At 50.5% G+C, this 24,737-nt stretch overlaps 60 non-coding genes across 60 annotated transcripts in view; all 60 read right to left on the bottom strand.

The window, feature by feature from the left end:
• The window catches only part of LOC129184394 (5S ribosomal RNA), a 119-nt gene extending 11 nt beyond the window's left edge, over nt 1-108 (bottom strand). The window contains exon 1 of the ribosomal RNA XR_008571772.1: nt 1-108. This exon is cut by the window's left edge and continues 11 nt beyond it. This is a non-coding gene — a ribosomal RNA (5S ribosomal RNA).
• Nucleotides 109-408: 300 nt separating this feature from the next.
• On the bottom strand, nt 409-527 carry LOC129184393 (5S ribosomal RNA). Its single transcript, XR_008571771.1, has one exon. It is a non-coding gene; the product is annotated as a 5S ribosomal RNA (ribosomal RNA).
• A 295-nt stretch (nt 528-822) lies between these two features.
• Nucleotides 823-941, bottom strand: LOC129184392 (5S ribosomal RNA). Its single transcript, XR_008571770.1, has one exon. It is a non-coding gene; the product is annotated as a 5S ribosomal RNA (ribosomal RNA).
• Nucleotides 942-1,241: 300 nt separating this feature from the next.
• LOC129184391 (5S ribosomal RNA) lies at nt 1,242-1,360 on the bottom strand. The gene has a single exon (XR_008571769.1). It is a non-coding gene; the product is annotated as a 5S ribosomal RNA (ribosomal RNA).
• Nucleotides 1,361-1,660: 300 nt separating this feature from the next.
• LOC129184390 (5S ribosomal RNA) lies at nt 1,661-1,779 on the bottom strand. The gene has a single exon (XR_008571768.1). It is a non-coding gene; the product is annotated as a 5S ribosomal RNA (ribosomal RNA).
• A 300-nt stretch (nt 1,780-2,079) lies between these two features.
• LOC129184389 (5S ribosomal RNA) lies at nt 2,080-2,198 on the bottom strand. Its single transcript, XR_008571767.1, has one exon. It is a non-coding gene; the product is annotated as a 5S ribosomal RNA (ribosomal RNA).
• A 300-nt stretch (nt 2,199-2,498) lies between these two features.
• Nucleotides 2,499-2,617, bottom strand: LOC129183564 (5S ribosomal RNA). The gene has a single exon (XR_008570979.1). It is a non-coding gene; the product is annotated as a 5S ribosomal RNA (ribosomal RNA).
• A 295-nt stretch (nt 2,618-2,912) lies between these two features.
• LOC129184388 (5S ribosomal RNA) lies at nt 2,913-3,031 on the bottom strand. Its single transcript, XR_008571766.1, has one exon. It is a non-coding gene; the product is annotated as a 5S ribosomal RNA (ribosomal RNA).
• Nucleotides 3,032-3,331: 300 nt separating this feature from the next.
• Nucleotides 3,332-3,450, bottom strand: LOC129184387 (5S ribosomal RNA). Its single transcript, XR_008571765.1, has one exon. It is a non-coding gene; the product is annotated as a 5S ribosomal RNA (ribosomal RNA).
• A 300-nt stretch (nt 3,451-3,750) lies between these two features.
• On the bottom strand, nt 3,751-3,869 carry LOC129184386 (5S ribosomal RNA). Its single transcript, XR_008571764.1, has one exon. It is a non-coding gene; the product is annotated as a 5S ribosomal RNA (ribosomal RNA).
• Nucleotides 3,870-4,169: 300 nt separating this feature from the next.
• Nucleotides 4,170-4,288, bottom strand: LOC129184385 (5S ribosomal RNA). The gene has a single exon (XR_008571763.1). It is a non-coding gene; the product is annotated as a 5S ribosomal RNA (ribosomal RNA).
• Nucleotides 4,289-4,588: 300 nt separating this feature from the next.
• LOC129184383 (5S ribosomal RNA) lies at nt 4,589-4,707 on the bottom strand. Its single transcript, XR_008571761.1, has one exon. It is a non-coding gene; the product is annotated as a 5S ribosomal RNA (ribosomal RNA).
• A 295-nt stretch (nt 4,708-5,002) lies between these two features.
• Nucleotides 5,003-5,121, bottom strand: LOC129183868 (5S ribosomal RNA). Its single transcript, XR_008571275.1, has one exon. It is a non-coding gene; the product is annotated as a 5S ribosomal RNA (ribosomal RNA).
• A 300-nt stretch (nt 5,122-5,421) lies between these two features.
• Nucleotides 5,422-5,540, bottom strand: LOC129184441 (5S ribosomal RNA). The gene has a single exon (XR_008571817.1). It is a non-coding gene; the product is annotated as a 5S ribosomal RNA (ribosomal RNA).
• A 300-nt stretch (nt 5,541-5,840) lies between these two features.
• On the bottom strand, nt 5,841-5,959 carry LOC129183440 (5S ribosomal RNA). The gene has a single exon (XR_008570858.1). It is a non-coding gene; the product is annotated as a 5S ribosomal RNA (ribosomal RNA).
• A 300-nt stretch (nt 5,960-6,259) lies between these two features.
• Nucleotides 6,260-6,378, bottom strand: LOC129184382 (5S ribosomal RNA). The gene has a single exon (XR_008571760.1). It is a non-coding gene; the product is annotated as a 5S ribosomal RNA (ribosomal RNA).
• A 300-nt stretch (nt 6,379-6,678) lies between these two features.
• On the bottom strand, nt 6,679-6,797 carry LOC129184381 (5S ribosomal RNA). The gene has a single exon (XR_008571759.1). It is a non-coding gene; the product is annotated as a 5S ribosomal RNA (ribosomal RNA).
• Nucleotides 6,798-7,097: 300 nt separating this feature from the next.
• On the bottom strand, nt 7,098-7,216 carry LOC129184380 (5S ribosomal RNA). Its single transcript, XR_008571758.1, has one exon. It is a non-coding gene; the product is annotated as a 5S ribosomal RNA (ribosomal RNA).
• A 295-nt stretch (nt 7,217-7,511) lies between these two features.
• On the bottom strand, nt 7,512-7,630 carry LOC129183867 (5S ribosomal RNA). Its single transcript, XR_008571274.1, has one exon. It is a non-coding gene; the product is annotated as a 5S ribosomal RNA (ribosomal RNA).
• A 300-nt stretch (nt 7,631-7,930) lies between these two features.
• On the bottom strand, nt 7,931-8,049 carry LOC129184429 (5S ribosomal RNA). The gene has a single exon (XR_008571806.1). It is a non-coding gene; the product is annotated as a 5S ribosomal RNA (ribosomal RNA).
• A 300-nt stretch (nt 8,050-8,349) lies between these two features.
• Nucleotides 8,350-8,468, bottom strand: LOC129183439 (5S ribosomal RNA). The gene has a single exon (XR_008570857.1). It is a non-coding gene; the product is annotated as a 5S ribosomal RNA (ribosomal RNA).
• A 300-nt stretch (nt 8,469-8,768) lies between these two features.
• On the bottom strand, nt 8,769-8,887 carry LOC129184379 (5S ribosomal RNA). Its single transcript, XR_008571757.1, has one exon. It is a non-coding gene; the product is annotated as a 5S ribosomal RNA (ribosomal RNA).
• Nucleotides 8,888-9,187: 300 nt separating this feature from the next.
• On the bottom strand, nt 9,188-9,306 carry LOC129184377 (5S ribosomal RNA). The gene has a single exon (XR_008571756.1). It is a non-coding gene; the product is annotated as a 5S ribosomal RNA (ribosomal RNA).
• Nucleotides 9,307-9,606: 300 nt separating this feature from the next.
• LOC129184376 (5S ribosomal RNA) lies at nt 9,607-9,725 on the bottom strand. Its single transcript, XR_008571755.1, has one exon. It is a non-coding gene; the product is annotated as a 5S ribosomal RNA (ribosomal RNA).
• A 295-nt stretch (nt 9,726-10,020) lies between these two features.
• Nucleotides 10,021-10,139, bottom strand: LOC129183652 (5S ribosomal RNA). The gene has a single exon (XR_008571068.1). It is a non-coding gene; the product is annotated as a 5S ribosomal RNA (ribosomal RNA).
• Nucleotides 10,140-10,439: 300 nt separating this feature from the next.
• On the bottom strand, nt 10,440-10,558 carry LOC129183864 (5S ribosomal RNA). Its single transcript, XR_008571271.1, has one exon. It is a non-coding gene; the product is annotated as a 5S ribosomal RNA (ribosomal RNA).
• A 300-nt stretch (nt 10,559-10,858) lies between these two features.
• LOC129184375 (5S ribosomal RNA) lies at nt 10,859-10,977 on the bottom strand. Its single transcript, XR_008571754.1, has one exon. It is a non-coding gene; the product is annotated as a 5S ribosomal RNA (ribosomal RNA).
• A 300-nt stretch (nt 10,978-11,277) lies between these two features.
• On the bottom strand, nt 11,278-11,396 carry LOC129183863 (5S ribosomal RNA). Its single transcript, XR_008571270.1, has one exon. It is a non-coding gene; the product is annotated as a 5S ribosomal RNA (ribosomal RNA).
• A 300-nt stretch (nt 11,397-11,696) lies between these two features.
• LOC129184418 (5S ribosomal RNA) lies at nt 11,697-11,815 on the bottom strand. Its single transcript, XR_008571795.1, has one exon. It is a non-coding gene; the product is annotated as a 5S ribosomal RNA (ribosomal RNA).
• A 295-nt stretch (nt 11,816-12,110) lies between these two features.
• Nucleotides 12,111-12,229, bottom strand: LOC129183438 (5S ribosomal RNA). The gene has a single exon (XR_008570856.1). It is a non-coding gene; the product is annotated as a 5S ribosomal RNA (ribosomal RNA).
• Nucleotides 12,230-12,529: 300 nt separating this feature from the next.
• LOC129184374 (5S ribosomal RNA) lies at nt 12,530-12,648 on the bottom strand. Its single transcript, XR_008571753.1, has one exon. It is a non-coding gene; the product is annotated as a 5S ribosomal RNA (ribosomal RNA).
• Nucleotides 12,649-12,943: 295 nt separating this feature from the next.
• Nucleotides 12,944-13,062, bottom strand: LOC129183862 (5S ribosomal RNA). Its single transcript, XR_008571269.1, has one exon. It is a non-coding gene; the product is annotated as a 5S ribosomal RNA (ribosomal RNA).
• A 300-nt stretch (nt 13,063-13,362) lies between these two features.
• On the bottom strand, nt 13,363-13,481 carry LOC129184406 (5S ribosomal RNA). Its single transcript, XR_008571784.1, has one exon. It is a non-coding gene; the product is annotated as a 5S ribosomal RNA (ribosomal RNA).
• Nucleotides 13,482-13,776: 295 nt separating this feature from the next.
• LOC129183861 (5S ribosomal RNA) lies at nt 13,777-13,895 on the bottom strand. The gene has a single exon (XR_008571268.1). It is a non-coding gene; the product is annotated as a 5S ribosomal RNA (ribosomal RNA).
• Nucleotides 13,896-14,195: 300 nt separating this feature from the next.
• Nucleotides 14,196-14,314, bottom strand: LOC129184395 (5S ribosomal RNA). The gene has a single exon (XR_008571773.1). It is a non-coding gene; the product is annotated as a 5S ribosomal RNA (ribosomal RNA).
• Nucleotides 14,315-14,609: 295 nt separating this feature from the next.
• On the bottom strand, nt 14,610-14,728 carry LOC129183436 (5S ribosomal RNA). The gene has a single exon (XR_008570854.1). It is a non-coding gene; the product is annotated as a 5S ribosomal RNA (ribosomal RNA).
• Nucleotides 14,729-15,028: 300 nt separating this feature from the next.
• On the bottom strand, nt 15,029-15,147 carry LOC129184373 (5S ribosomal RNA). Its single transcript, XR_008571752.1, has one exon. It is a non-coding gene; the product is annotated as a 5S ribosomal RNA (ribosomal RNA).
• A 295-nt stretch (nt 15,148-15,442) lies between these two features.
• LOC129183651 (5S ribosomal RNA) lies at nt 15,443-15,561 on the bottom strand. The gene has a single exon (XR_008571067.1). It is a non-coding gene; the product is annotated as a 5S ribosomal RNA (ribosomal RNA).
• A 300-nt stretch (nt 15,562-15,861) lies between these two features.
• On the bottom strand, nt 15,862-15,980 carry LOC129184371 (5S ribosomal RNA). The gene has a single exon (XR_008571750.1). It is a non-coding gene; the product is annotated as a 5S ribosomal RNA (ribosomal RNA).
• Nucleotides 15,981-16,275: 295 nt separating this feature from the next.
• LOC129183650 (5S ribosomal RNA) lies at nt 16,276-16,394 on the bottom strand. Its single transcript, XR_008571066.1, has one exon. It is a non-coding gene; the product is annotated as a 5S ribosomal RNA (ribosomal RNA).
• Nucleotides 16,395-16,694: 300 nt separating this feature from the next.
• LOC129184384 (5S ribosomal RNA) lies at nt 16,695-16,813 on the bottom strand. The gene has a single exon (XR_008571762.1). It is a non-coding gene; the product is annotated as a 5S ribosomal RNA (ribosomal RNA).
• A 295-nt stretch (nt 16,814-17,108) lies between these two features.
• Nucleotides 17,109-17,227, bottom strand: LOC129183435 (5S ribosomal RNA). The gene has a single exon (XR_008570853.1). It is a non-coding gene; the product is annotated as a 5S ribosomal RNA (ribosomal RNA).
• Nucleotides 17,228-17,527: 300 nt separating this feature from the next.
• Nucleotides 17,528-17,646, bottom strand: LOC129184370 (5S ribosomal RNA). Its single transcript, XR_008571749.1, has one exon. It is a non-coding gene; the product is annotated as a 5S ribosomal RNA (ribosomal RNA).
• Nucleotides 17,647-17,941: 295 nt separating this feature from the next.
• On the bottom strand, nt 17,942-18,060 carry LOC129184369 (5S ribosomal RNA). The gene has a single exon (XR_008571748.1). It is a non-coding gene; the product is annotated as a 5S ribosomal RNA (ribosomal RNA).
• A 300-nt stretch (nt 18,061-18,360) lies between these two features.
• LOC129183860 (5S ribosomal RNA) lies at nt 18,361-18,479 on the bottom strand. Its single transcript, XR_008571267.1, has one exon. It is a non-coding gene; the product is annotated as a 5S ribosomal RNA (ribosomal RNA).
• Nucleotides 18,480-18,779: 300 nt separating this feature from the next.
• LOC129184372 (5S ribosomal RNA) lies at nt 18,780-18,898 on the bottom strand. Its single transcript, XR_008571751.1, has one exon. It is a non-coding gene; the product is annotated as a 5S ribosomal RNA (ribosomal RNA).
• Nucleotides 18,899-19,193: 295 nt separating this feature from the next.
• Nucleotides 19,194-19,312, bottom strand: LOC129183859 (5S ribosomal RNA). The gene has a single exon (XR_008571266.1). It is a non-coding gene; the product is annotated as a 5S ribosomal RNA (ribosomal RNA).
• Nucleotides 19,313-19,612: 300 nt separating this feature from the next.
• Nucleotides 19,613-19,731, bottom strand: LOC129184359 (5S ribosomal RNA). Its single transcript, XR_008571739.1, has one exon. It is a non-coding gene; the product is annotated as a 5S ribosomal RNA (ribosomal RNA).
• Nucleotides 19,732-20,026: 295 nt separating this feature from the next.
• Nucleotides 20,027-20,145, bottom strand: LOC129183857 (5S ribosomal RNA). The gene has a single exon (XR_008571265.1). It is a non-coding gene; the product is annotated as a 5S ribosomal RNA (ribosomal RNA).
• A 300-nt stretch (nt 20,146-20,445) lies between these two features.
• Nucleotides 20,446-20,564, bottom strand: LOC129184348 (5S ribosomal RNA). The gene has a single exon (XR_008571728.1). It is a non-coding gene; the product is annotated as a 5S ribosomal RNA (ribosomal RNA).
• Nucleotides 20,565-20,859: 295 nt separating this feature from the next.
• Nucleotides 20,860-20,978, bottom strand: LOC129183434 (5S ribosomal RNA). The gene has a single exon (XR_008570852.1). It is a non-coding gene; the product is annotated as a 5S ribosomal RNA (ribosomal RNA).
• A 300-nt stretch (nt 20,979-21,278) lies between these two features.
• On the bottom strand, nt 21,279-21,397 carry LOC129184368 (5S ribosomal RNA). The gene has a single exon (XR_008571747.1). It is a non-coding gene; the product is annotated as a 5S ribosomal RNA (ribosomal RNA).
• A 295-nt stretch (nt 21,398-21,692) lies between these two features.
• On the bottom strand, nt 21,693-21,811 carry LOC129183649 (5S ribosomal RNA). The gene has a single exon (XR_008571064.1). It is a non-coding gene; the product is annotated as a 5S ribosomal RNA (ribosomal RNA).
• A 300-nt stretch (nt 21,812-22,111) lies between these two features.
• Nucleotides 22,112-22,230, bottom strand: LOC129184367 (5S ribosomal RNA). Its single transcript, XR_008571746.1, has one exon. It is a non-coding gene; the product is annotated as a 5S ribosomal RNA (ribosomal RNA).
• Nucleotides 22,231-22,525: 295 nt separating this feature from the next.
• Nucleotides 22,526-22,644, bottom strand: LOC129183648 (5S ribosomal RNA). The gene has a single exon (XR_008571063.1). It is a non-coding gene; the product is annotated as a 5S ribosomal RNA (ribosomal RNA).
• Nucleotides 22,645-22,944: 300 nt separating this feature from the next.
• LOC129184337 (5S ribosomal RNA) lies at nt 22,945-23,063 on the bottom strand. Its single transcript, XR_008571717.1, has one exon. It is a non-coding gene; the product is annotated as a 5S ribosomal RNA (ribosomal RNA).
• Nucleotides 23,064-23,358: 295 nt separating this feature from the next.
• Nucleotides 23,359-23,477, bottom strand: LOC129183433 (5S ribosomal RNA). The gene has a single exon (XR_008570851.1). It is a non-coding gene; the product is annotated as a 5S ribosomal RNA (ribosomal RNA).
• Nucleotides 23,478-23,777: 300 nt separating this feature from the next.
• Nucleotides 23,778-23,896, bottom strand: LOC129184365 (5S ribosomal RNA). Its single transcript, XR_008571744.1, has one exon. It is a non-coding gene; the product is annotated as a 5S ribosomal RNA (ribosomal RNA).
• A 300-nt stretch (nt 23,897-24,196) lies between these two features.
• LOC129184364 (5S ribosomal RNA) lies at nt 24,197-24,315 on the bottom strand. The gene has a single exon (XR_008571743.1). It is a non-coding gene; the product is annotated as a 5S ribosomal RNA (ribosomal RNA).
• Nucleotides 24,316-24,615: 300 nt separating this feature from the next.
• LOC129184363 (5S ribosomal RNA) lies at nt 24,616-24,734 on the bottom strand. The gene has a single exon (XR_008571742.1). It is a non-coding gene; the product is annotated as a 5S ribosomal RNA (ribosomal RNA).
• Nucleotides 24,735-24,737: the final 3 nt, after the last annotated feature.

Raw genomic sequence — 24,737 nt, 5'->3', positions numbered from 1 at the left:
CCTGGTATTCCCAGGCGGTCTCCCATCCAAGTACTAACCAGGCCCGCCCCTGCTTAGCTTCCGAGATCGGACGAGATCGGGCGTTCTCAGGGTAGTATGGCCGTAAGCCGGAAAGCTCTCTGAAAACTTTCCTTTTAAAGACGACACTGGTCAAACTGCGCTTCTGCAAACGGTCTCGGATGTGTGTGCACACTTTGCTGCTCGTATGGTTTTTCTGGCTGTTTTGTGCCACCGGTCGCAGCCACAGCCAGCCTATAAGCCTGTTTGAACTTCACAGCAGAGAGACAAATACTGTAGATGGATGTTCCTCACATGAGGGCAAAATAAATACTCTTCCTCCATTCAAAGTGATGGCGTTTTCCAAGAAGTGGGAAACAGCGCCCTCTGCTGAAAGCCAAGAGCCTAAAAAGCTTACAGCACCTGGTATTCCCAGGCGGTCTCCCATCCAAGTACTAACCAGGCCCGCCCCTGCTTAGCTTCCGAGATCGGACGAGATCGGGCGTTCTCAGGGTAGTATGGCCGTAAGCCGGAAAGCTCTCTGAAAACTTTCCTTTTAAAGACGACACTGGTCAAACTGCGCTTCTTCAAACGGTCTCGGATGTGTGTGCACACTTTGCTGCTCGTATGGTTTTTCTGGCTGTTTTGTGCCACCGGTCGCAGCCACAGCCAGCCTATAAGCCTGTTTGAACTTCACAGCAGAGAGACAAATAGATGGATGTTCCTCACATGAGGGCAAAATAAATACTCTTCCTCCATTCAAAGTGATGGCGTTTTCCAAGAAGTGGGAAACAGCGCCCTCTGCTGAAAGCCAAGAGCCTAAAAAGCTTACAGCACCTGGTATTCCCAGGCGGTCTCCCATCCAAGTACTAACCAGGCCCGCCCCTGCTTAGCTTCCGAGATCGGACGAGATCGGGCGTTCTCAGGGTAGTATGGCCGTAAGCCGGAAAGCTCTCTGAAAACTTTCCTTTTAAAGACGACACTGGTCAAACTGCGCTTCTGCAAACGGTCTCGGATGTGTGTGCACACTTTGCTGCTCGTATGGTTTTTCTGGCTGTTTTGTGCCACCGGTCGCAGCCACAGCCAGCCTATAAGCCTGTTTGAACTTCACAGCAGAGAGACAAATACTGTAGATGGATGTTCCTCACATGAGGGCAAAATAAATACTCTTCCTCCATTCAAAGTGATGGCGTTTTCCAAGAAGTGGGAAACAGCGCCCTCTGCTGAAAGCCAAGAGCCTAAAAAGCTTACAGCACCTGGTATTCCCAGGCGGTCTCCCATCCAAGTACTAACCAGGCCCGCCCCTGCTTAGCTTCCGAGATCGGACGAGATCGGGCGTTCTCAGGGTAGTATGGCCGTAAGCCGGAAAGCTCTCTGAAAACTTTCCTTTTAAAGACGACACTGGTCAAACTGCGCTTCTGCAAACGGTCTCGGATGTGTGTGCACACTTTGCTGCTCGTATGGTTTTTCTGGCTGTTTTGTGCCACCGGTCGCAGCCACAGCCAGCCTATAAGCCTGTTTGAACTTCACAGCAGAGAGACAAATACTGTAGATGGATGTTCCTCACATGAGGGCAAAATAAATACTCTTCCTCCATTCAAAGTGATGGCGTTTTCCAAGAAGTGGGAAACAGCGCCCTCTGCTGAAAGCCAAGAGCCTAAAAAGCTTACAGCACCTGGTATTCCCAGGCGGTCTCCCATCCAAGTACTAACCAGGCCCGCCCCTGCTTAGCTTCCGAGATCGGACGAGATCGGGCGTTCTCAGGGTAGTATGGCCGTAAGCCGGAAAGCTCTCTGAAAACTTTCCTTTTAAAGACGACACTGGTCAAACTGCGCTTCTGCAAACGGTCTCGGATGTGTGTGCACACTTTGCTGCTCGTATGGTTTTTCTGGCTGTTTTGTGCCACCGGTCGCAGCCACAGCCAGCCTATAAGCCTGTTTGAACTTCACAGCAGAGAGACAAATACTGTAGATGGATGTTCCTCACATGAGGGCAAAATAAATACTCTTCCTCCATTCAAAGTGATGGCGTTTTCCAAGAAGTGGGAAACAGCGCCCTCTGCTGAAAGCCAAGAGCCTAAAAAGCTTACAGCACCTGGTATTCCCAGGCGGTCTCCCATCCAAGTACTAACCAGGCCCGCCCCTGCTTAGCTTCCGAGATCGGACGAGATCGGGCGTTCTCAGGGTAGTATGGCCGTAAGCCGGAAAGCTCTCTGAAAACTTTCCTTTTAAAGACGACACTGGTCAAACTGCGCTTCTGCAAACGGTCTCGGATGTGTGTGCACACTTTGCTGCTCGTATGGTTTTTCTGGCTGTTTTGTGCCACCGGTCGCAGCCACAGCCAGCCTATAAGCCTGTTTGAACTTCACAGCAGAGAGACAAATACTGTAGATGGATGTTCCTCACATGAGGGCAAAATAAATACTCTTCCTCCATTCAAAGTGATGGCGTTTTCCAAGAAGTGGGAAACAGCGCCCTCTGCTGAAAGCCAAGAGCCTAAAAAGCTTACAGCACCTGGTATTCCCAGGCGGTCTCCCATCCAAGTACTAACCAGGCCCGCCCCTGCTTAGCTTCCGAGATCGGACGAGATCGGGCGTTCTCAGGGTAGTATGGCAGTAAGCCGGAAAGCTCTCTGAAAACTTTCCTTTTAAAGACGACACTGGTCAAACTGCGCTTCTGCAAACGGTCTCGGATGTGTGTGCACACTTTGCTGCTCGTATGGTTTTTCTGGCTGTTTTGTGCCACCGGTCGCAGCCACAGCCAGCCTATAAGCCTGTTTGAACTTCACAGCAGAGAGACAAATAGATGGATGTTCCTCACATGAGGGCAAAATAAATACTCTTCCTCCATTCAAAGTGATGGCGTTTTCCAAGAAGTGGGAAACAGCGCCCTCTGCTGAAAGCCAAGAGCCTAAAAAGCTTACAGCACCTGGTATTCCCAGGCGGTCTCCCATCCAAGTACTAACCAGGCCCGCCCCTGCTTAGCTTCCGAGATCGGACGAGATCGGGCGTTCTCAGGGTAGTATGGCCGTAAGCCGGAAAGCTCTCTGAAAACTTTCCTTTTAAAGACGACACTGGTCAAACTGCGCTTCTGCAAACGGTCTCGGATGTGTGTGCACACTTTGCTGCTCGTATGGTTTTTCTGGCTGTTTTGTGCCACCGGTCGCAGCCACAGCCAGCCTATAAGCCTGTTTGAACTTCACAGCAGAGAGACAAATACTGTAGATGGATGTTCCTCACATGAGGGCAAAATAAATACTCTTCCTCCATTCAAAGTGATGGCGTTTTCCAAGAAGTGGGAAACAGCGCCCTCTGCTGAACGCCAAGAGCCTAAAAAGCTTACAGCACCTGGTATTCCCAGGCGGTCTCCCATCCAAGTACTAACCAGGCCCGCCCCTGCTTAGCTTCCGAGATCGGACGAGATCGGGCGTTCTCAGGGTAGTATGGCCGTAAGCCGGAAAGCTCTCTGAAAACTTTCCTTTTAAAGACGACACTGGTCAAACTGCGCTTCTGCAAACGGTCTCGGATGTGTGTGCACACTTTGCTGCTCGTATGGTTTTTCTGGCTGTTTTGTGCCACCGGTCGCAGCCACAGCCAGCCTATAAGCCTGTTTGAACTTCACAGCAGATAGAAAAACACTGTAGATGGATGTTCCTCACATGAGGGCAAAATAAATACTCTTCCTCCATTCAAAGTGATGGCGTTTTCCAAGAAGTGGGAAACAGCGCCCTCTGCTGAAAGCCAAGAGCCTAAAAAGCTTACAGCACCTGGTATTCCCAGGCGGTCTCCCATCCAAGTACTAACCAGGCCCGCCCCTGCTTAGCTTCCGAGATCGGACGAGATCGGGCGTTCTCAGGGTAGTATGGCCGTAAGCCGGAAAGCTCTCTGAAAACTTTCCTTTTAAAGACGACACTGGTCAAATTGCGCTTCTGCAAACGGTCTCGGATGTGTGTGCACACTTTGCTGCTTGTATGGTTTTTCTGGCTGTTTTGTGCCACCGGTCGCAGCCACAGCCAGCCTATAAGCCTGTTTGAACTTCACAGCAGATAGAAAAACACTGTAGATGGATGTTCCTCACATGAGGGCAAAATAAATACTCTTCCTCCATTCAAAGTGATGGCGTTTTCCAAGAAGTGGGAAACAGCGCCCTCTGCTGAAAGCCAAGAGCCTAAAAAGCTTACAGCACCTGGTATTCCCAGGCGGTCTCCCATCCAAGTACTAACCAGGCCCGCCCCTGCTTAGCTTCCGAGATCGGACGAGATCGGGCGTTCTCAGGGTAGTATGGCCGTAAGCCGGACAGCTCTCTGAAAACTTTCCTTTTAAAGACGACACTGGTCAAACTGCGCTTCTGCAAACGGTCTCGGATGTGTGTGCACACTTTGCTGCTCGTATGGTTTTTCTGGCTGTTTTGTGCCACCGGTCGCAGCCACAGCCAGCCTATAAGCCTGTTTGAACTTCACAGCAGATAGAAAAACACTGTAGATGGATGGTCCTCACATGAGGGCAAAATAAATACTCTTCCTCCATTCAAAGTGATGGCGTTTTCCAAGAAGTGGGAAACAGCGCCCTCTGCTGAAAGCCAAGAGCCTAAAAAGCTTACAGCACCTGGTATTCCCAGGCGGTCTCCCATCCAAGTACTAACCAGGCCCGCCCCTGCTTAGCTTCCGAGATCGGACGAGATCGGGCGTTCTCAGGGTAGTATGGCCGTAAGCCGGAAAGCTCTCTGAAAACTTTCCTTTTAAAGACGACACTGGTCAAATTGCGCTTCTGCAAACGGTCTCGGATGTGTGTGCACACTTTGCTGCTTGTATGGTTTTTCTGGCTGTTTTGTGCCACCGGTCGCAGCCACAGCCAGCCTATAGGCCTGTTTGAACTTCACAGCAGAGAGACAAATAGATGGATGTTCCTCACATGAGGGCAAAATAAATACTCTTCCTCCATTCAAAGTGATGGCGTTTTCCAAGAAGTGGGAAACAGCGCCCTCTGCTGAAAGCCAAGAGCCTAAAAAGCTTACAGCACCTGGTATTCCCAGGCGGTCTCCCATCCAAGTACTAACCTGGTCCGCCCCTGCTTAGCTTCCGAGATCAGACGAGATCGGGCGTTCTCAGGATAGTATGGCCGTAAGCCGGAAAGCTCTCTGAAAACTTTCCTTTTAAAGACGACACTGGTCAAACTGCGCTTCTGCAAACGGTCTCGGATGTGTGTGCACACTTTGCTGCTCGTATGGTTTTTCTGGCTGTTTTGTGCCACCGGTCGCAGCCACAGCCAGCCTATAAGCCTGTTTGAACTTCACAGCAGAGAGACAAATACTGTAGATGGATGTTCCTCACATGAGGGCAAAATAAATACTCTTCCTCCATTCAAAGTGATGGCGTTTTCCAAGAAGTGGGAAACAGCGCCCTCTGCTGAAAGCCAAGAGCCTAAAAAGCTTACAGCACCTGGTATTCCCAGGCGGTCTCCCATCCAAGTACTAACCAGGCCCGCCCCTGCTTAGCTTCCGAGATCGGACGAGATCGGGTGTTCTCAGGGTAGTATGGCCGTAAGCCGGAAAGCTCTCTGAAAACTTTCCTTTTAAAGACGACACTGGTCAAACTGCGCTTCTGCAAACGGTCTCGGATGTGTGTGCACACTTTGCTGCTCGTATGGTTTTTCTGGCTGTTTTGTGCCACCGGTCGCAGCCACAGCCAGCCTATAGGCCTGTTTGAACTTCACAGCAGATAGAAAAACACTGTAGATGGATGTTCCTCACATGAGGGCAAAATAAATACTCTTCCTCCATTCAAAGTGATGGCGTTTTCCAAGAAGTGGGAAACAGCGCCCTCTGCTGAACGCCAAGAGCCTAAAAAGCTTACAGCACCTGGTATTCCCAGGCGGTCTCCCATCCAAGTACTAACCAGGCCCGCCCCTGCTTAGCTTCCGAGATCGGACGAGATCGGGCATTCTCAGGGTAGTATGGCCGTAAGCCGGAAAGCTCTCTGAAAACTTTCCTTTTAAAGACGACACTGGTCAAACTGCGCTTCTGCAAACGGTCTCGGATGTGTGTGCACACTTTGCTGCTCGTATGGTTTTTCTGGCTGTTTTGTGCCACCGGTCGCAGCCACAGCCAGCCTATAAGCCTGTTTGAACTTCACAGCAGATAGAAAAACACTGTAGATGGATGTTCCTCACATGAGGGCAAAATAAATACTCTTCCTCCATTCAAAGTGATGGCGTTTTCCAAGAAGTGGGAAACAGCGCCCTCTGCTGAAAGCCAAGAGCCTAAAAAGCTTACAGCACCTGGTATTCCCAGGCGGTCTCCCATCCAAGTACTAACCAGGCCCGCCCCTGCTTAGCTTCCGAGATCGGACGAGATCGGGCGTTCTCAGGGTAGTATGGCCGTAAGCCGGAAAGCTCTCTGAAAACTTTCCTTTTAAAGACGACACTGGTCAAATTGCGCTTCTGCAAACGGTCTCGGATGTGTGTGCACACTTTGCTGCTTGTATGGTTTTTCTGGCTGTTTTGTGCCACCGGTCGCAGCCACAGCCAGCCTATAAGCCTGTTTGAACTTCACAGCAGATAGAAAAACACTGTAGATGGATGTTCCTCACATGAGGGCAAAATAAATACTCTTCCTCCATTCAAAGTGATGGCGTTTTCCAAGAAGTGGGAAACAGCGCCCTCTGCTGAAAGCCAAGAGCCTAAAAAGCTTACAGCACCTGGTATTCCCAGGCGGTCTCCCATCCAAGTACTAACCAGGCCCGCCCCTGCTTAGCTTCCGAGATCGGACGAGATCGGGCGTTCTCAGGGTAGTATGGCCGTAAGCCGGACAGCTCTCTGAAAACTTTCCTTTTAAAGACGACACTGGTCAAACTGCGCTTCTGCAAACGGTCTCGGATGTGTGTGCACACTTTGCTGCTCGTATGGTTTTTCTGGCTGTTTTGTGCCACCGGTCGCAGCCACAGCCAGCCTATAAGCCTGTTTGAACTTCACAGCAGATAGAAAAACACTGTAGATGGATGGTCCTCACATGAGGGCAAAATAAATACTCTTCCTCCATTCAAAGTGATGGCGTTTTCCAAGAAGTGGGAAACAGCGCCCTCTGCTGAAAGCCAAGAGCCTAAAAAGCTTACAGCACCTGGTATTCCCAGGCGGTCTCCCATCCAAGTACTAACCAGGCCCGCCCCTGCTTAGCTTCCGAGATCGGACGAGATCGGGCGTTCTCAGGGTAGTATGGCCGTAAGCCGGAAAGCTCTCTGAAAACTTTCCTTTTAAAGACGACACTGGTCAAATTGCGCTTCTGCAAACGGTCTCGGATGTGTGTGCACACTTTGCTGCTTGTATGGTTTTTCTGGCTGTTTTGTGCCACCGGTCGCAGCCACAGCCAGCCTATAGGCCTGTTTGAACTTCACAGCAGAGAGACAAATAGATGGATGTTCCTCACATGAGGGCAAAATAAATACTCTTCCTCCATTCAAAGTGATGGCGTTTTCCAAGAAGTGGGAAACAGCGCCCTCTGCTGAAAGCCAAGAGCCTAAAAAGCTTACAGCACCTGGTATTCCCAGGCGGTCTCCCATCCAAGTACTAACCTGGTCCGCCCCTGCTTAGCTTCCGAGATCAGACGAGATCGGGCGTTCTCAGGATAGTATGGCCGTAAGCCGGAAAGCTCTCTGAAAACTTTCCTTTTAAAGACGACACTGGTCAAACTGCGCTTCTGCAAACGGTCTCGGATGTGTGTGCACACTTTGCTGCTCGTATGGTTTTTCTGGCTGTTTTGTGCCACCGGTCGCAGCCACAGCCAGCCTATAAGCCTGTTTGAACTTCACAGCAGAGAGACAAATACTGTAGATGGATGTTCCTCACATGAGGGCAAAATAAATACTCTTCCTCCATTCAAAGTGATGGCGTTTTCCAAGAAGTGGGAAACAGCGCCCTCTGCTGAAAGCCAAGAGCCTAAAAAGCTTACAGCACCTGGTATTCCCAGGCGGTCTCCCATCCAAGTACTAACCAGGCCCGCCCCTGCTTAGCTTCCGAGATCGGACGAGATCGGGTGTTCTCAGGGTAGTATGGCCGTAAGCCGGAAAGCTCTCTGAAAACTTTCCTTTTAAAGACGACACTGGTCAAACTGCGCTTCTGCAAACGGTCTCGGATGTGTGTGCACACTTTGCTGCTCGTATGGTTTTTCTGGCTGTTTTGTGCCACCGGTCGCAGCCACAGCCAGCCTATAGGCCTGTTTGAACTTCACAGCAGATAGAAAAACACTGTAGATGGATGTTCCTCACATGAGGGCAAAATAAATACTCTTCCTCCATTCAAAGTGATGGCGTTTTCCAAGAAGTGGGAAACAGCGCCCTCTGCTGAACGCCAAGAGCCTAAAAAGCTTACAGCACCTGGTATTCCCAGGCGGTCTCCCATCCAAGTACTAACCAGGCCCGCCCCTGCTTAGCTTCCGAGATCGGACGAGATCGGGCATTCTCAGGGTAGTATGGCCGTAAGCCGGAAAGCTCTCTGAAAACTTTCCTTTTAAAGACGACACTGGTCAAACTGCGCTTCTGCAAACGGTCTCGGATGTGTGTGCACACTTTGCTGCTCGTATGGTTTTTCTGGCTGTTTTGTGCCACCGGTCGCAGCCACAGCCAGCCTATAAGCCTGTTTGAACTTCACAGCAGATAGAAAAACACTGTAGATGGATGTTCCTCACATGAGGGCAAAATAAATACTCTTCCTCCATTCAAAGTGATGGCGTTTTCCAAGAAGTGGGAAACAGCGCCCTCTGCTGAAAGCCAAGAGCCTAAAAAGCTTACAGCACCTGGTATTCCCAGGCGGTCTCCCATCCAAGTACTAACCAGGCCCGCCCCTGCTTAGCTTCCGAGATCGGACGAGATCGGGCGTTCTCAGGGTAGTATGGCCGTAAGCCGGAAAGCTCTCTGAAAACTTTCCTTTTAAAGACGACACTGGTCAAATTGCGCTTCTGCAAACGGTCTCGGATGTGTGTGCACACTTTGCTGCTTGTATGGTTTTTCTGGCTGTTTTGTGCCACCGGTCGCAGCCACAGCCAGCCTATAAGCCTGTTTGAACTTCACAGCAGATAGAAAAACACTGTAGATGGATGTTCCTCACATGAGGGCAAAATAAATACTCTTCCTCCATTCAAAGTGATGGCGTTTTCCAAGAAGTGGGAAACAGCGCCCTCTGCTGAAAGCCAAGAGCCTAAAAAGCTTACAGCACCTGGTATTCCCAGGCGGTCTCCCATCCAAGTACTAACCAGGCCCGCCCCTGCTTAGCTTCCGAGATCGGACGAGATCGGGCGTTCTCAGGGTAGTATGGCCGTAAGCCGGACAGCTCTCTGAAAACTTTCCTTTTAAAGACGACACTGGTCAAACTGCGCTTCTGCAAACGGTCTCGGATGTGTGTGCACACTTTGCTGCTCGTATGGTTTTTCTGGCTGTTTTGTGCCACCGGTCGCAGCCACAGCCAGCCTATAAGCCTGTTTGAACTTCACAGCAGATAGAAAAACACTGTAGATGGATGGTCCTCACATGAGGGCAAAATAAATACTCTTCCTCCATTCAAAGTGATGGCGTTTTCCAAGAAGTGGGAAACAGCGCCCTCTGCTGAAAGCCAAGAGCCTAAAAAGCTTACAGCACCTGGTATTCCCAGGCGGTCTCCCATCCAAGTACTAACCAGGCCCGCCCCTGCTTAGCTTCCGAGATCGGACGAGATCGGGCGTTCTCAGGGTAGTATGGCCGTAAGCCGGAAAGCTCTCTGAAAACTTTCCTTTTAAAGACGACACTGGTCAAATTGCGCTTCTGCAAACGGTCTCGGATGTGTGTGCACACTTTGCTGCTTGTATGGTTTTTCTGGCTGTTTTGTGCCACCGGTCGCAGCCACAGCCAGCCTATAGGCCTGTTTGAACTTCACAGCAGAGAGACAAATAGATGGATGTTCCTCACATGAGGGCAAAATAAATACTCTTCCTCCATTCAAAGTGATGGCGTTTTCCAAGAAGTGGGAAACAGCGCCCTCTGCTGAAAGCCAAGAGCCTAAAAAGCTTACAGCACCTGGTATTCCCAGGCGGTCTCCCATCCAAGTACTAACCTGGTCCGCCCCTGCTTAGCTTCCGAGATCGGACGAGATCGGGCGTTCTCAGGATAGTATGGCCGTAAGCCGGAAAGCTCTCTGAAAACTTTCCTTTTAAAGACGACACTGGTCAAACTGCGCTTCTGCAAACGGTCTCGGATGTGTGTGCACACTTTGCTGCTCGTATGGTTTTTCTGGCTGTTTTGTGCCACCGGTCGCAGCCACAGCCAGCCTATAAGCCTGTTTGAACTTCACAGCAGAGAGACAAATACTGTAGATGGATGTTCCTCACATGAGGGCAAAATAAATACTCTTCCTCCATTCAAAGTGATGGCGTTTTCCAAGAAGTGGGAAACAGCGCCCTCTGCTGAAAGCCAAGAGCCTAAAAAGCTTACAGCACCTGGTATTCCCAGGCGGTCTCCCATCCAAGTACTAACCAGGTCCGCCCCTGCTTAGCTTCCGAGATCGGACGAGATCGGGCGTTCTCAGGATAGTATGGCCGTAAGCCGGAAAGCTCTCTGAAAACTTTCCTTTTAAAGACGACACTGGTCAAACTGCGCTTCTGCAAACGGTCTCGGATGTGTGTGCACACTTTGCTGCTCGTATGGTTTTTCTGGCTGTTTTGTGCCACCGGTCGCAGCCACAGCCAGCCTATAAGCCTGTTTGAACTTCACAGCAGATAGAAAAACACTGTAGATGGATGTTCCTCACATGAGGGCAAAATAAATACTCTTCCTCCATTCAAAGTGATGGCGTTTTCCAAGAAGTGGGAAACAGCGCCCTCTGCTGAAAGCCAAGAGCCTAAAAAGCTTACAGCACCTGGTATTCCCAGGCGGTCTCCCATCCAAGTACTAACCAGGCCCGCCCCTGCTTAGCTTCCGAGATCGGACGAGATCGGGCGTTCTCAGGGTAGTATGGCCGTAAGCCGGAAAGCGCTCTGAAAACTTTCCTTTTAAAGACGACACTGGTCAAACTGCGCTTCTGCAAACGGTCTCGGATGTGTGTGCACACTTTGCTGCTCGTATGGTTTTTCTGGCTGTTTTGTGCCACCGGTCGCAGCCACAGCCAGCCTATAAGCCTGTTTGAACTTCACAGCAGATAGAAAAACACTGTAGATGGATGTTCCTCACATGAGGGCAAAATAAATACTCTTCCTCCATTCAAAGTGATGGCGTTTTCCAAGAAGTGGGAAACAGCGCCCTCTGCTGAAAGCCAAGAGCCTAAAAAGCTTACAGCACCTGGTATTCCCAGGCGGTCTCCCATCCAAGTACTAACCAGGTCCGCCCCTGCTTAGCTTCCGAGATCGGACGAGATCGGGCGTTCTCAGGATAGTATGGCCGTAAGCCGGAAAGCTCTCTGAAAACTTTCCTTTTAAAGACGACACTGGTCAAACTGCGCTTCTGCAAACGGTCTCGGATGTGTGTGCACACTTTGCTGCTCGTATGGTTTTTCTGGCTGTTTTGTGCCACCGGTCGCAGCCACAGCCAGCCTATAAGCCTGTTTGAACTTCACAGCAGAGAGACAAATACTGTAGATGGATGTTCCTCACATGAGGGCAAAATAAATACTCTTCCTCCATTCAAAGTGATGGCGTTTTCCAAGAAGTGGGAAACAGCGCCCTCTGCTGAAAGCCAAGAGCCTAAAAAGCTTACAGCACCTGGTATTCCCAGGCGGTCTCCCATCCAAGTACTAACCAGGCCCGCCCCTGCTTAGCTTCCGAGATCGGACGAGATCGGGTGTTCTCAGGGTAGTATGGCCGTAAGCCGGAAAGCTCTCTGAAAACTTTCCTTTTAAAGACGACACTGGTCAAACTGCGCTTCTGCAAACGGTCTCGGATGTGTGTGCACACTTTGCTGCTCGTATGGTTTTTCTGGCTGTTTTGTGCCACCGGTCGCAGCCACAGCCAGCCTATAGGCCTGTTTGAACTTCACAGCAGAGAGACAAATAGATGGATGTTCCTCACATGAGGGCAAAATAAATACTCTTCCTCCATTCAAAGTGATGGCGTTTTCCAAGAAGTGGGAAACAGCGCCCTCTGCTGAACGCCAAGAGCCTAAAAAGCTTACAGCACCTGGTATTCCCAGGCGGTCTCCCATCCAAGTACTAACCAGGCCCGCCCCTGCTTAGCTTCCGAGATCGGACGAGATCGGGCATTCTCAGGGTAGTATGGCCGTAAGCCGGAAAGCTCTCTGAAAACTTTCCTTTTAAAGACGACACTGGTCAAACTGCGCTTCTGCAAACGGTCTCGGATGTGTGTGCACACTTTGCTGCTCGTATGGTTTTTCTGGCTGTTTTGTGCCACCGGTCGCAGCCACAGCCAGCCTATAAGCCTGTTTGAACTTCACAGCAGATAGAAAAACACTGTAGATGGATGTTCCTCACATGAGGGCAAAATAAATACTCTTCCTCCATTCAAAGTGATGGCGTTTTCCAAGAAGTGGGAAACAGCGCCCTCTGCTGAAAGCCAAGAGCCTAAAAAGCTTACAGCACCTGGTATTCCCAGGCGGTCTCCCATCCAAGTACTAACCAGGCCCGCCCCTGCTTAGCTTCCGAGATCGGACGAGATCGGGCGTTCTCAGGGTAGTATGGCCGTAAGCCGGAAAGCTCTCTGAAAACTTTCCTTTTAAAGACGACACTGGTCAAATTGCGCTTCTGCAAACGGTCTCGGATGTGTGTGCACACTTTGCTGCTTGTATGGTTTTTCTGGCTGTTTTGTGCCACCGGTCGCAGCCACAGCCAGCCTATAGGCCTGTTTGAACTTCACAGCAGAGAGACAAATAGATGGATGTTCCTCACATGAGGGCAAAATAAATACTCTTCCTCCATTCAAAGTGATGGCGTTTTCCAAGAAGTGGGAAACAGCGCCCTCTGCTGAAAGCCAAGAGCCTAAAAAGCTTACAGCACCTGGTATTCCCAGGCGGTCTCCCATCCAAGTACTAACCAGGTCCGCCCCTGCTTAGCTTCCGAGATCGGACGAGATCGGGCGTTCTCAGGATAGTATGGCCGTAAGCCGGAAAGCTCTCTGAAAACTTTCCTTTTAAAGACGACACTGGTCAAACTGCGCTTCTGCAAACGGTCTCGGATGTGTGTGCACACTTTGCTGCTCGTATGGTTTTTCTGGCTGTTTTGTGCCACCGGTCGCAGCCACAGCCAGCCTATAAGCCTGTTTGAACTTCACAGCAGAGAGACAAATACTGTAGATGGATGTTCCTCACATGAGGGCAAAATAAATACTCTTCCTCCATTCAAAGTGATGGCGTTTTCCAAGAAGTGGGAAACAGCGCCCTCTGCTGAAAGCCAAGAGCCTAAAAAGCTTACAGCACCTGGTATTCCCAGGCGGTCTCCCATCCAAGTACTAACCAGGCCCGCCCCTGCTTAGCTTCCGAGATCGGACGAGATCGGGTGTTCTCAGGGTAGTATGGCCGTAAGCCGGAAAGCTCTCTGAAAACTTTCCTTTTAAAGACGACACTGGTCAAACTGCGCTTCTGCAAACGGTCTCGGATGTGTGTGCACACTTTGCTGCTCGTATGGTTTTTCTGGCTGTTTTGTGCCACCGGTCGCAGCCACAGCCAGCCTATAGGCCTGTTTGAACTTCACAGCAGAGAGACAAATAGATGGATGTTCCTCACATGAGGGCAAAATAAATACTCTTCCTCCATTCAAAGTGATGGCGTTTTCCAAGAAGTGGGAAACAGCGCCCTCTGCTGAACGCCAAGAGCCTAAAAAGCTTACAGCACCTGGTATTCCCAGGCGGTCTCCCATCCAAGTACTAACCAGGTCCGCCCCTGCTTAGCTTCCGAGATCGGACGAGATCGGGCGTTCTCAGGATAGTATGGCCGTAAGCCGGAAAGCTCTCTGAAAACTTTCCTTTTAAAGACGACACTGGTCAAACTGCGCTTCTGCAAACGGTCTCGGATGTGTGTGCACACTTTGCTGCTCGTATGGTTTTTCTGGCTGTTTTGTGCCACCGGTCGCAGCCACAGCCAGCCTATAAGCCTGTTTGAACTTCACAGCAGAGAGACAAATACTGTAGATGGATGTTCCTCACATGAGGGCAAAATAAATACTCTTCCTCCATTCAAAGTGATGGCGTTTTCCAAGAAGTGGGAAACAGCGCCCTCTGCTGAAAGCCAAGAGCCTAAAAAGCTTACAGCACCTGGTATTCCCAGGCGGTCTCCCATCCAAGTACTAACCAGGCCCGCCCCTGCTTAGCTTCCGAGATCGGACGAGATCGGGTGTTCTCAGGGTAGTATGGCCGTAAGCCGGAAAGCTCTCTGAAAACTTTCCTTTTAAAGACGACACTGGTCAAACTGCGCTTCTGCAAACGGTCTCGGATGTGTGTGCACACTTTGCTGCTCGTATGGTTTTTCTGGCTGTTTTGTGCCACCGGTCGCAGCCACAGCCAGCCTATAGGCCTGTTTGAACTTCACAGCAGAGAGACAAATAGATGGATGTTCCTCACATGAGGGCAAAATAAATACTCTTCCTCCATTCAAAGTGATGGCGTTTTCCAAGAAGTGGGAAACAGCGCCCTCTGCTGAACGCCAAGAGCCTAAAAAGCTTACAGCACCTGGTATTCCCAGGCGGTCTCCCATCCAAGTACTAACCAGGCCCGCCCCTGCTTAGCTTCCGAGATCGGACGAGATCGGGCATTCTCAGGGTAGTATGGCCGTAAGCCGGAAAGCTCTCTGAAAACTTTCCTTTTAAAGACGACACTGGTCAAACTGCGCTTCTGCAAACGGTCTCGGATGTGTGTGCACACTTTGCTGCTCGTATGGTTTTTCTGGCTGTTTTGTGCCACCGGTCGCAGCCACAGCCAGCCTATAAGCCTGTTTGAACTTCACAGCAGATAGAAAAACACTGTAGATGGATGTTCCTCACATGAGGGCAAAATAAATACTCTTCCTCCATTCAAAGTGATGGCGTTTTCCAAGAAGTGGGAAACAGCGCCCTCTGCTGAAAGCCAAGAGCCTAAAAAGCTTACAGCACCTGGTATTCCCAGGCGGTCTCCCATCCAAGTACTAACCAGGCCCGCCCCTGCTTAGCTTCCGAGATCGGACGAGATCGGGCGTTCTCAGGGTAGTATGGCCGTAAGCCGGAAAGCTCTCTGAAAACTTTCCTTTTAAAGACGACACTGGTCAAATTGCGCTTCTGCAAACGGTCTCGGATGTGTGTGCACACTTTGCTGCTTGTATGGTTTTTCTGGCTGTTTTGTGCCACCGGTCGCAGCCACAGCCAGCCTATAGGCCTGTTTGAACTTCACAGCAGAGAGACAAATAGATGGATGTTCCTCACATGAGGGCAAAATAAATACTCTTCCTCCATTCAAAGTGATGGCGTTTTCCAAGAAGTGGGAAACAGCGCCCTCTGCTGAAAGCCAAGAGCCTAAAAAGCTTACAGCACCTGGTATTCCCAGGCGGTCTCCCATCCAAGTACTAACCTGGTCCGCCCCTGCTTAGCTTCCGAGATCGGACGAGATCGGGCGTTCTCAGGATAGTATGGCCGTAAGCCGGAAAGCTCTCTGAAAACTTTCCTTTTAAAGACGACACTGGTCAAACTGCGCTTCTGCAAACGGTCTCGGATGTGTGTGCACACTTTGCTGCTCGTATGGTTTTTCTGGCTGTTTTGTGCCACCGGTCGCAGCCACAGCCAGCCTATAAGCCTGTTTGAACTTCACAGCAGAGAGACAAATACTGTAGATGGATGTTCCTCACATGAGGGCAAAATAAATACTCTTCCTCCATTCAAAGTGATGGCGTTTTCCAAGAAGTGGGAAACAGCGCCCTCTGCTGAAAGCCAAGAGCCTAAAAAGCTTACAGCACCTGGTATTCCCAGGCGGTCTCCCATCCAAGTACTAACCAGGCCCGCCCCTGCTTAGCTTCCGAGATCGGACGAGATCGGGCGTTCTCAGGGTAGTATGGCCGTAAGCCGGAAAGCTCTCTGAAAACTTTCCTTTTAAAGACGACACTGGTCAAATTGCGCTTCTGCAAACGGTCTCGGATGTGTGTGCACACTTTGCTGCTTGTATGGTTTTTCTGGCTGTTTTGTGCCACCGGTCGCAGCCACAGCCAGCCTATAGGCCTGTTTGAACTTCACAGCAGAGAGACAAATAGATGGATGTTCCTCACATGAGGGCAAAATAAATACTCTTCCTCCATTCAAAGTGATGGCGTTTTCCAAGAAGTGGGAAACAGCGCCCTCTGCTGAAAGCCAAGAGCCTAAAAAGCTTACAGCACCTGGTATTCCCAGGCGGTCTCCCATCCAAGTACTAACCTGGTCCGCCCCTGCTTAGCTTCCGAGATCGGACGAGATCGGGCGTTCTCAGGATAGTATGGCCGTAAGCCGGAAAGCTCTCTGAAAACTTTCCTTTTAAAGACGACACTGGTCAAACTGCGCTTCTGCAAACGGTCTCGGATGTGTGTGCACACTTTGCTGCTCGTATGGTTTTTCTGGCTGTTTTGTGCCACCGGTCGCAGCCACAGCCAGCCTATAAGCCTGTTTGAACTTCACAGCAGAGAGACAAATACTGTAGATGGATGTTCCTCACATGAGGGCAAAATAAATACTCTTCCTCCATTCAAAGTGATGGCGTTTTCCAAGAAGTGGGAAACAGCGCCCTCTGCTGAAAGCCAAGAGCCTAAAAAGCTTACAGCACCTGGTATTCCCAGGCGGTCTCCCATCCAAGTACTAACCAGGCCCGCCCCTGCTTAGCTTCCGAGATCGGACGAGATCGGGTGTTCTCAGGGTAGTATGGCCGTAAGCCGGAAAGCTCTCTGAAAACTTTCCTTTTAAAGACGACACTGGTCAAACTGCGCTTCTGCAAACGGTCTCGGATGTGTGTGCACACTTTGCTGCTCGTATGGTTTTTCTGGCTGTTTTGTGCCACCGGTCGCAGCCACAGCCAGCCTATAGGCCTGTTTGAACTTCACAGCAGAGAGACAAATAGATGGATGTTCCTCACATGAGGGCAAAATAAATACTCTTCCTCCATTCAAAGTGATGGCGTTTTCCAAGAAGTGGGAAACAGCGCCCTCTGCTGAACGCCAAGAGCCTAAAAAGCTTACAGCACCTGGTATTCCCAGGCGGTCTCCCATCCAAGTACTAACCAGGCCCGCCCCTGCTTAGCTTCCGAGATCGGACGAGATCGGGCATTCTCAGGGTAGTATGGCCGTAAGCCGGAAAGCTCTCTGAAAACTTTCCTTTTAAAGACGACACTGGTCAAACTGCGCTTCTGCAAACGGTCTCGGATGTGTGTGCACACTTTGCTGCTCGTATGGTTTTTCTGGCTGTTTTGTGCCACCGGTCGCAGCCACAGCCAGCCTATAAGCCTGTTTGAACTTCACAGCAGAGAGACAAATACTGTAGATGGATGTTCCTCACATGAGGGCAAAATAAATACTCTTCCTCCATTCAAAGTGATGGCGTTTTCCAAGAAGTGGGAAACAGCGCCCTCTGCTGAAAGCCAAGAGCCTAAAAAGCTTACAGCACCTGGTATTCCCAGGCGGTCTCCCATCCAAGTACTAACCAGGCCCGCCCCTGCTTAGCTTCCGAGATCGGACGAGATCGGGCGTTCTCAGGGTAGTATGGCCGTAAGCCGGAAAGCTCTCTGAAAACTTTCCTTTTAAAGACGACACTGGTCAAATTGCGCTTCTGCAAACGGTCTCGGATGTGTGTGCACACTTTGCTGCTTGTATGGTTTTTCTGGCTGTTTTGTGCCACCGGTCGCAGCCACAGCCAGCCTATAGGCCTGTTTGAACTTCACAGCAGAGAGACAAATAGATGGATGTTCCTCACATGAGGGCAAAATAAATACTCTTCCTCCATTCAAAGTGATGGCGTTTTCCAAGAAGTGGGAAACAGCGCCCTCTGCTGAAAGCCAAGAGCCTAAAAAGCTTACAGCACCTGGTATTCCCAGGCGGTCTCCCATCCAAGTACTAACCAGGCCCGCCCCTGCTTAGCTTCCGAGATCGGACGAGATCGGGCGTTCTCAGGGTAGTATGGCCGTAAGCCGGACACCTCTCTGAAAACTTTCCTTTTAAAGACGACACTGGTCAAACTGCGCTTCTGCAAACGGTCTCGGATGTGTGTGCACACTTTGCTGCTCGTATGGTTTTTCTGGCTGTTTTGTGCCACCGGTCGCAGCCACAGCCAGCCTATAAGCCTGTTTGAACTTCACAGCAGAGAGACAAATACTGTAGATGGATGTTCCTCACATGAGGGCAAAATAAATACTCTTCCTCCATTCAAAGTGATGGCGTTTTCCAAGAAGTGGGAAACAGCGCCCTCTGCTGAAAGCCAAGAGCCTAAAAAGCTTACAGCACCTGGTATTCCCAGGCGGTCTCCCATCCAAGTACTAACCAGGTCCGCCCCTGCTTAGCTTCCGAGATCGGACGAGATCGGGCGTTCTCAGGATAGTATGGCCGTAAGCCGGAAAGCTCTCTGAAAACTTTCCTTTTAAAGACGACACTGGTCAAACTGCGCTTCTGCAAACGGTCTCGGATGTGTGTGCACACTTTGCTGCTCGTATGGTTTTTCTGGCTGTTTTGTGCCACCGGTCGCAGCCACAGCCAGCCTATAAGCCTGTTTGAACTTCACAGCAGAGAGACAAATACTGTAGATGGATGTTCCTCACATGAGGGCAAAATAAATACTCTTCCTCCATTCAAAGTGATGGCGTTTTCCAAGAAGTGGGAAACAGCGCCCTCTGCTGAAAGCCAAGAGCCTAAAAAGCTTACAGCACCTGGTATTCCCAGGCGGTCTCCCATCCAAGTACTAACCAGGCCCGCCCCTGCTTAGCTTCCGAGATCGGACGAGATCGGGTGTTCTCAGGGTAGTATGGCCGTAAGCCGGAAAGCTCTCTGAAAACTTTCCTTTTAAAGACGACACTGGTCAAACTGCGCTTCTGCAAACGGTCTCGGATGTGTGTGCACACTTTGCTGCTCGTATGGTTTTTCTGGCTGTTTTGTGCCACCGGTCGCAGCCACAGCCAGCCTATAGGCCTGTTTGAACTTCACAGCAGAGAGACAAATAGATGGATGTTCCTCACATGAGGGCAAAATAAATACTCTTCCTCCATTCAAAGTGATGGCGTTTTCCAAGAAGTGGGAAACAGCGCCCTCTGCTGAAAGCCAAGAGCCTAAAAAGCTTACAGCACCTGGTATTCCCAGGCGGTCTCCCATCCAAGTACTAACCAGGTCCGCCCCTGCTTAGCTTCCGAGATCGGACGAGATCGGGCGTTCTCAGGATAGTATGGCCGTAAGCCGGAAAGCTCTCTGAAAACTTTCCTTTTAAAGACGACACTGGTCAAACTGCGCTTCTGCAAACGGTCTCGGATGTGTGTGCACACTTTGCTGCTCGTATGGTTTTTCTGGCTGTTTTGTGCCACCGGTCGCAGCCACAGCCAGCCTATAAGCCTGTTTGAACTTCACAGCAGAGAGACAAATACTGTAGATGGATGTTCCTCACATGAGGGCAAAATAAATACTCTTCCTCCATTCAAAGTGATGGCGTTTTCCAAGAAGTGGGAAACAGCGCCCTCTGCTGAAAGCCAAGAGCCTAAAAAGCTTACAGCACCTGGTATTCCCAGGCGGTCTCCCATCCAAGTACTAACCAGGCCCGCCCCTGCTTAGCTTCCGAGATCGGACGAGATCGGGTGTTCTCAGGGTAGTATGGCCGTAAGCCGGAAAGCTCTCTGAAAACTTTCCTTTTAAAGACGACACTGGTCAAACTGCGCTTCTGCAAACGGTCTCGGATGTGTGTGCACACTTTGCTGCTCGTATGGTTTTTCTGGCTGTTTTGTGCCACCGGTCGCAGCCACAGCCAGCCTATAGGCCTGTTTGAACTTCACAGCAGAGAGACAAATAGATGGATGTTCCTCACATGAGGGCAAAATAAATACTCTTCCTCCATTCAAAGTGATGGCGTTTTCCAAGAAGTGGGAAACAGCGCCCTCTGCTGAACGCCAAGAGCCTAAAAAGCTTACAGCACCTGGTATTCCCAGGCGGTCTCCCATCCAAGTACTAACCAGGTCCGCCCCTGCTTAGCTTCCGAGATCGGACGAGATCGGGCGTTCTCAGGATAGTATGGCCGTAAGCCGGAAAGCTCTCTGAAAACTTTCCTTTTAAAGACGACACTGGTCAAACTGCGCTTCTGCAAACGGTCTCGGATGTGTGTGCACACTTTGCTGCTCGTATGGTTTTTCTGGCTGTTTTGTGCCACCGGTCGCAGCCACAGCCAGCCTATAAGCCTGTTTGAACTTCACAGCAGAGAGACAAATACTGTAGATGGATGTTCCTCACATGAGGGCAAAATAAATACTCTTCCTCCATTCAAAGTGATGGCGTTTTCCAAGAAGTGGGAAACAGCGCCCTCTGCTGAAAGCCAAGAGCCTAAAAAGCTTACAGCACCTGGTATTCCCAGGCGGTCTCCCATCCAAGTACTAACCAGGCCCGCCCCTGCTTAGCTTCCGAGATCGGACGAGATCGGGTGTTCTCAGGGTAGTATGGCCGTAAGCCGGAAAGCTCTCTGAAAACTTTCCTTTTAAAGACGACACTGGTCAAACTGCGCTTCTGCAAACGGTCTCGGATGTGTGTGCACACTTTGCTGCTCGTATGGTTTTTCTGGCTGTTTTGTGCCACCGGTCGCAGCCACAGCCAGCCTATAGGCCTGTTTGAACTTCACAGCAGAGAGACAAATAGATGGATGTTCCTCACATGAGGGCAAAATAAATACTCTTCCTCCATTCAAAGTGATGGCGTTTTCCAAGAAGTGGGAAACAGCGCCCTCTGCTGAACGCCAAGAGCCTAAAAAGCTTACAGCACCTGGTATTCCCAGGCGGTCTCCCATCCAAGTACTAACCAGGCCCGCCCCTGCTTAGCTTCCGAGATCGGACGAGATCGGGCATTCTCAGGGTAGTATGGCCGTAAGCCGGAAAGCTCTCTGAAAACTTTCCTTTTAAAGACGACACTGGTCAAACTGCGCTTCTGCAAACGGTCTCGGATGTGTGTGCACACTTTGCTGCTCGTATGGTTTTTCTGGCTGTTTTGTGCCACCGGTCGCAGCCACAGCCAGCCTATAAGCCTGTTTGAACTTCACAGCAGATAGAAAAACACTGTAGATGGATGTTCCTCACATGAGGGCAAAATAAATACTCTTCCTCCATTCAAAGTGATGGCGTTTTCCAAGAAGTGGGAAACAGCGCCCTCTGCTGAAAGCCAAGAGCCTAAAAAGCTTACAGCACCTGGTATTCCCAGGCGGTCTCCCATCCAAGTACTAACCAGGCCCGCCCCTGCTTAGCTTCCGAGATCGGACGAGATCGGGCGTTCTCAGGGTAGTATGGCCGTAAGCCGGAAAGCTCTCTGAAAACTTTCCTTTTAAAGACGACACTGGTCAAATTGCGCTTCTGCAAACGGTCTCGGATGTGTGTGCACACTTTGCTGCTTGTATGGTTTTTCTGGCTGTTTTGTGCCACCGGTCGCAGCCACAGCCAGCCTATAGGCCTGTTTGAACTTCACAGCAGAGAGACAAATAGATGGATGTTCCTCACATGAGGGCAAAATAAATACTCTTCCTCCATTCAAAGTGATGGCGTTTTCCAAGAAGTGGGAAACAGCGCCCTCTGCTGAAAGCCAAGAGCCTAAAAAGCTTACAGCACCTGGTATTCCCAGGCGGTCTCCCATCCAAGTACTAACCTGGTCCGCCCCTGCTTAGCTTCCGAGATCGGACGAGATCGGGCGTTCTCAGGATAGTATGGCCGTAAGCCGGAAAGCTCTCTGAAAACTTTCCTTTTAAAGACGACACTGGTCAAACTGCGCTTCTGCAAACGGTCTCGGATGTGTGTGCACACTTTGCTGCTCGTATGGTTTTTCTGGCTGTTTTGTGCCACCGGTCGCAGCCACAGCCAGCCTATAAGCCTGTTTGAACTTCACAGCAGAGAGACAAATACTGTAGATGGATGTTCCTCACATGAGGGCAAAATAAATACTCTTCCTCCATTCAAAGTGATGGCGTTTTCCAAGAAGTGGGAAACAGCGCCCTCTGCTGAAAGCCAAGAGCCTAAAAAGCTTACAGCACCTGGTATTCCCAGGCGGTCTCCCATCCAAGTACTAACCAGGCCCGCCCCTGCTTAGCTTCCGAGATCGGACGAGATCGGGCGTTCTCAGGGTAGTATGGCCGTAAGCCGGAAAGCTCTCTGAAAACTTTCCTTTTAAAGACGACACTGGTCAAATTGCGCTTCTGCAAACGGTCTCGGATGTGTGTGCACACTTTGCTGCTTGTATGGTTTTTCTGGCTGTTTTGTGCCACCGGTCGCAGCCACAGCCAGCCTATAGGCCTGTTTGAACTTCACAGCAGAGAGACAAATAGATGGATGTTCCTCACATGAGGGCAAAATAAATACTCTTCCTCCATTCAAAGTGATGGCGTTTTCCAAGAAGTGGGAAACAGCGCCCTCTGCTGAAAGCCAAGAGCCTAAAAAGCTTACAGCACCTGGTATTCCCAGGCGGTCTCCCATCCAAGTACTAACCTGGTCCGCCCCTGCTTAGCTTCCGAGATCGGACGAGATCGGGCGTTCTCAGGATAGTATGGCCGTAAGCCGGAAAGCTCTCTGAAAACTTTCCTTTTAAAGACGACACTGGTCAAACTGCGCTTCTGCAAACGGTCTCGGATGTGTGTGCACACTTTGCTGCTCGTATGGTTTTTCTGGCTGTTTTGTGCCACCGGTCGCAGCCACAGCCAGCCTATAAGCCTGTTTGAACTTCACAGCAGAGAGACAAATACTGTAGATGGATGTTCCTCACATGAGGGCAAAATAAATACTCTTCCTCCATTCAAAGTGATGGCGTTTTCCAAGAAGTGGGAAACAGCGCCCTCTGCTGAAAGCCAAGAGCCTAAAAAGCTTACAGCACCTGGTATTCCCAGGCGGTCTCCCATCCAAGTACTAACCAGGCCCGCCCCTGCTTAGCTTCCGAGATCGGACGAGATCGGGTGTTCTCAGGGTAGTATGGCCGTAAGCCGGAAAGCTCTCTGAAAACTTTCCTTTTAAAGACGACACTGGTCAAACTGCGCTTCTGCAAACGGTCTCGGATGTGTGTGCACACTTTGCTGCTCGTATGGTTTTTCTGGCTGTTTTGTGCCACCGGTCGCAGCCACAGCCAGCCTATAGGCCTGTTTGAACTTCACAGCAGAGAGACAAATAGATGGATGTTCCTCACATGAGGGCAAAATAAATACTCTTCCTCCATTCAAAGTGATGGCGTTTTCCAAGAAGTGGGAAACAGCGCCCTCTGCTGAACGCCAAGAGCCTAAAAAGCTTACAGCACCTGGTATTCCCAGGCGGTCTCCCATCCAAGTACTAACCAGGCCCGCCCCTGCTTAGCTTCCGAGATCGGACGAGATCGGGCATTCTCAGGGTAGTATGGCCGTAAGCCGGAAAGCTCTCTGAAAACTTTCCTTTTAAAGACGACACTGGTCAAACTGCGCTTCTGCAAACGGTCTCGGATGTGTGTGCACACTTTGCTGCTCGTATGGTTTTTCTGGCTGTTTTGTGCCACCGGTCGCAGCCACAGCCAGCCTATAAGCCTGTTTGAACTTCACAGCAGATAGAAAAACACTGTAGATGGATGTTCCTCACATGAGGGCAAAATAAATACTCTTCCTCCATTCAAAGTGATGGCGTTTTCCAAGAAGTGGGAAACAGCGCCCTCTGCTGAAAGCCAAGAGCCTAAAAAGCTTACAGCACCTGGTATTCCCAGGCGGTCTCCCATCCAAGTACTAACCAGGCCCGCCCCTGCTTAGCTTCCGAGATCGGACGAGATCGGGCGTTCTCAGGGTAGTATGGCCGTAAGCCGGAAAGCTCTCTGAAAACTTTCCTTTTAAAGACGACACTGGTCAAATTGCGCTTCTGCAAACGGTCTCGGATGTGTGTGCACACTTTGCTGCTTGTATGGTTTTTCTGGCTGTTTTGTGCCACCGGTCGCAGCCACAGCCAGCCTATAAGCCTGTTTGAACTTCACAGCAGATAGAAAAACACTGTAGATGGATGTTCCTCACATGAGGGCAAAATAAATACTCTTCCTCCATTCAAAGTGATGGCGTTTTCCAAGAAGTGGGAAACAGCGCCCTCTGCTGAAAGCCAAGAGCCTAAAAAGCTTACAGCACCTGGTATTCCCAGGCGGTCTCCCATCCAAGTACTAACCAGGCCCGCCCCTGCTTAGCTTCCGAGATCGGACGAGATCGGGCGTTCTCAGGGTAGTATGGCCGTAAGCCGGACACCTCTCTGAAAACTTTCCTTTTAAAGACGACACTGGTCAAACTGCGCTTCTGCAAACGGTCTCGGATGTGTGTGCACACTTTGCTGCTCGTATGGTTTTTCTGGCTGTTTTGTGCCACCGGTCGCAGCCACAGCCAGCCTATAAGCCTGTTTGAACTTCACAGCAGATAGAAAAACACTGTAGATGGATGGTCCTCACATGAGGGCAAAATAAATACTCTTCCTCCATTCAAAGTGATGGCGTTTTCCAAGAAGTGGGAAACAGCGCCCTCTGCTGAAAGCCAAGAGCCTAAAAAGCTTACAGCACCTGGTATTCCCAGGCGGTCTCCCATCCAAGTACTAACCAGGCCCGCCCCTGCTTAGCTTCCGAGATCGGACGAGATCGGGCGTTCTCAGGGTAGTATGGCCGTAAGCCGG

This window comes from Dunckerocampus dactyliophorus, chromosome 6 (assembly GCF_027744805.1).
Source record: "Dunckerocampus dactyliophorus isolate RoL2022-P2 chromosome 6, RoL_Ddac_1.1, whole genome shotgun sequence".
NCBI lineage: Eukaryota > Metazoa > Chordata > Actinopteri > Syngnathiformes > Syngnathidae > Dunckerocampus > Dunckerocampus dactyliophorus.
The sequence above is the reverse complement of the archived record's forward strand: the minus strand, read 5'-3'. Positions and strand labels throughout refer to the sequence as shown.